Source organism: Dysidea avara, chromosome 5 (assembly GCF_963678975.1).
Source record: "Dysidea avara chromosome 5, odDysAvar1.4, whole genome shotgun sequence".
Classification (NCBI taxonomy): Eukaryota; Metazoa; Porifera; class Demospongiae; order Dictyoceratida; family Dysideidae; genus Dysidea; species Dysidea avara.
The window spans coordinates 10,501,719-10,506,111 of NC_089276.1; the positions used below are offsets into that span (position 1 = coordinate 10,501,719).

General features: G+C 38.6%; 1 long non-coding RNA gene across 2 annotated transcripts; it reads right to left on the reverse strand.

Annotated features, from left to right (window-relative positions):
* Window positions 1-416: 416 nt before the first annotated feature.
* Window positions 417-4,186, reverse strand: LOC136256790 (uncharacterized). 2 transcript variants are annotated; one of them, XR_010701653.1, is made up of 4 exons: window positions 3,005-4,186; window positions 1,197-1,262; window positions 1,099-1,150; window positions 417-647 (listed from the first exon to the last, which is right to left on the reverse strand). It is a non-coding gene; the product is annotated as an uncharacterized lncRNA (long non-coding RNA). The 2 variants fall into 2 exon arrangements; XR_010701654.1 differs by lacking the exon at window positions 1,099-1,150.
* Between the last annotated feature and the right edge of the window lie 207 nt (window positions 4,187-4,393).

Sequence of the window (4,393 nt, forward strand, 5' to 3'; positions counted from 1 at the left end):
TAAATAATTGTTTTGCAAGTCTTGCCTTTTCTATACCTCTCATGTCTTCTTTTTCACAAAAAGTCTACTAGTGCCTTTTCCATGCTCATTTTGTGTTAAGCTTACTCCACCTACCAATTCTCCCCTCACAGACCAAGGTCTGCCAGTCCACAGTCCAGGATGAGCATCCACCAGTTTTTATCTTGTCTGGCTGCTTCGTACTACAGTATAGCCTGACAGACCAAAGTCTTAGAATCAATTTTTTTTCCAACAATTATGCACTTATATTGCCGAGCTATGCTGACTTTGTTCATGATTTGGATGTAGCATATCAATGGATAAAATCTTAATATTTACAGGAAAAGTTGAAGGTAAAACTCTGATCCAATGATTTTAAGTTGTCATAGTGAGTGCAACAGGAAATTTTTGAGGTGATAAATTTTCATATTGAAATTCAGCAAGTTAAGAATCATTACAGCATAGTGGACCTACTTTACAACATACAACAGGTGTGAACAAGTAATAACATCCACAACTCATTTTCTAAAGTGACAAACAGTAGGCAATTAGAATGTACACACACTTTATGTATAAACTAATTGTGTGTTGTGTCTTCCCATAACCTTCAGTGCAGACAGCATGCAGTAGCTCCTTCGAACAGTAGATACCTGTACGGAATGTAAAAGAGGAGTTAAGAAACTTTTTCAGTTGAGTAGGGACAGAAGCTAAAGTTTTGGTAGGGATCACAGAAGACAATCAAAGCAGCAAGGGAAGCCATCACAAATTAAACCCACAAATTGACACTTCTAGAACAGTGGAGTAAGGAATTAGATAAAAGGTAATTCGACAATGCACATAATCTTGCAGCTGTGATGGTTGGCATAAGCCCATTTTAGGCCCAAATAATGTCTAACAGTAAAGAAACTGAGCCTTAAGTTGTGTTTGGCTGAAGCCATCATTTAGTCAATGCAAATTTAAGATTTAATAACTTCTCAGAAGCATTTCAGATCACTCTGAAAGCACATTTGGGCTTGATTTTGCCTACCCAATGCAGCCAAGTAAATTTTGAGTGAGAATTTTAGCAGGAGATGTCAATCTACATACATCATCCTTACTAGCCTGTACTGAATGAACTGAACAAGTGATGATGTTTGATTGATGATTTGATTGTCTATATGGTATATACGTTCACTAAAACTTTGTGACAATAGACTTACCTCAGTGGTATCTTGAGGACTTTACATGGCACCCCAACAATACAAGCATCTCTGTGCCACTAGCACCTACAGTAATATGAAGAACATTCACTACTTGTGAAAGTAGTTGCTTCTCTAAACTAAACATCACACAATATGTAGGTGATTTTGTGAACCACACCCTCCAGTCAACATGTTGAGTTGTTGGAAACTAATGATAAACACCATAGTCCCTGTCAAAGGTAACCTGAAACACTCCTTGCAATGAGTAATGGATGTTTAAAATATTATACGCTAGCTACAAACAAGAGTACAGTATATAATAGAAACCAAGAGTGTCGAACGGTGTATTAGCCTGTGATTAATCATCACATATAATAACATGGATATTTCAGTAATTGTTCATTTATGTGAAATGGTAATTGGAAATGTGTATGTGGCAACGGGCCTTTGTTCGCCAGTTTTCTGTGTTATTCAACCAAGTATTCAACAGTTATTGTACAAGGAAAGTGTAGTAAGAACCCCCAGTTCGCTAAAACAATGGTTGCACAAATGAGAGTGTTGCCACACCTTCAGGGATCCATTTAGCGATGCCAGAACTTTAAAATTAGCCATTTCCCCTTTAATGCTATCATGTTTCCACTGGCCGAATTGGGCTAAATACGGCAATGAACCCTTAATGGCACTATAAACAAACAATTACTAAAATATCCATGTTACTTCACGCAATCATTTATCATGGGTGTAAACTCCGTAACAGCAGCACAAATGGAACTCAATAACAATCGCATAAAACACGAGGTAACACTTACAACAGCACGTGATCAGGGGGAGCAATAATTGAGATACATCAACAGTGTGTGTGTGTGTGAGCAATACTATTACATGAGTAATACACCCGTTCAATACTCTTAGTTTCTATTATATACTCTCGCTACAAATATGAATTGGACTTTGTTATAGGTTGTGAACAGATAAATCATGCAAGTATCACTCATTTACACCCATGTCAATACACATTAAAGCACACCAATGTACAAATGTGACAATTCACAACCAAAGCTATAGCAGGTAGTTCCATTTATGACTGCACCAAATTAAGCAGTAAACGCATGTTCCTAGGTAGTAGTAGTAGTTTTACATCGCCAAAAATTAAATAAGATTACACACAACAAATACCCAGTGATTACAATTTATATGGAGGTGACTTTAGTAAGAATCTTAATTTAAGCCCAACACATACTAGGGACTGGAAACTAGCCACCTGCTACTGAGGATGTGATCACCAGGGCCGCCCACAGGGGGCAACTGGGGCATTTTGCCCCGGGCCCCAGCCTGAAAGGGGCCCCAGGAGGCCCCATGAAGGGCCCCTGAATACCTGTTTAAAAGATCGATATACTCTAATAGAGCAGTCACAGTATTCTTCAGAGGAGCAGTGTAGCAAGCTTATAGATAAGGAGATATGGTTGGTGATGGGTAGTTATTGTCATTGCCAGCAGGTTGTGACCTTTTTTTTTTTTTTTTTTTTGGTCTTCACCTTACAACTTGGGTCAAGGGCCCCACTTTAACTCTTTGCCCTGGGCCCCTTAATTTCTCTGGGCGGCCCTGGTGGTCACCATTAATTTGAAAGCAAAATCTACAACATTACATGTTGGGAAAATATTAAATACTCATAGTGAAGGGAACGTTCGATAAGTTAAGACTATTACTACAGTGTTCTGTGATACTTTAGATGATCATATCGTGTACGATCAACACTTTCAATTTATTTATATAAAATCATGTCCAAAGACTGGTCATGGTCTATATTAAACAAATAATACACTTACATCACGATTGTTCAAACTGGTGAATTCTGTGACATCTTGTTTAATACTCTGCAAAATAAAACAATCAGTATAAGGCACAACAAAATATGGAGGATACAAGTAATTGTTCAACTAAACAAATGCCAGGTATCAAATGAATACCAGGCATAATTTCCAAACATTCTGTGTGCAATACTGCTATTAAACAATGAAATGAAGAACATTGTACAGAGCTCATGGAAAGCATCAAGAAGAGTACAACACAAGCCGTGAAATTCAATCATCTGGGACACTGAACACGCTTTTACCAATTTTGCAAAAATGTATAAGAACAAATACGTGATCAAACATGTGACCTGTGATACGAATATCTTGAACTATATAGCAAGGATTGTAGTTAACAGTTTGCCAGCAAAACATGATGTATAAGTATTCTGATTGTTATGATAGGCAGAACACAAATTTTCATCAGAATATTTTCAAGTGAAATGTGCACGTGATTTTGTTTTTACATTTTGCAAGCAACCGGTAAACTCCGATGGAACTCATAACCCCAACACCACTAAGTGACACTAGCTTCCCCAAGTCCCAGTTATACAATCATAGTAGGTAGGTCTCTTGCTCAAGGAAACTGCAACTTACAGTTGGAGTGGGGGGCATTGAACCTGGAGCCTGCAATTACCAAGCCAGCCAGGTTGGCTATGTCGCTTCACCTATACTATATGGCAACAGCACAAAGCAGGCATTTGTACTAATCAAAGTTCAAATTCCAACATTGTCCCATGTGCAGATAACTGGTAAGGTTACAGGCATTGGTTGGTAAGCTTGGTTGATTTGTAAACACCTGATAACAATGCCATACATTATTAGCTCAAGGCTCAATCACTACTTAGAGTCCATGTAATGAAAGTGCTACTTGGCATACACAACTACCAGTACACTATACTGACTACTTGTTACTCTAAGTATTTAACTCACTACTCAGTTAGTTAGCATAGCCACACAATTTGAGTTTTATAATACCTTCCATGAAGCAGAAGCCAAGACATATAGGGTAGCTTGAGGTCACCTGTTATACATATCCACTCCACTGTAAACAAATCTTTAAATAAAGGTCACTCAATCGTCATTGTTACGCAGAAAACTTGTTGACCACAAAACGGCTTGTGTGGTGATCACGTGACAACCCAGTTTCCTGTATTACGTAATTTTGTGGTTGAGCTCTGTACATAACGTGATTGCAAGTTTAGTATGCGGTTGAGACCAGACCCTTTTACAGCGAGCGCCGCTCAACTAATCAAAAAGCGAGCGGCGTAAAAGGGTCGGCAGCGCCAGACTATTGGGAACCTGTATCGGCTCTGTATAGCAACTGCCTTTTTTGCCGCCTACCACCCCCAGCACAAAAGGCAT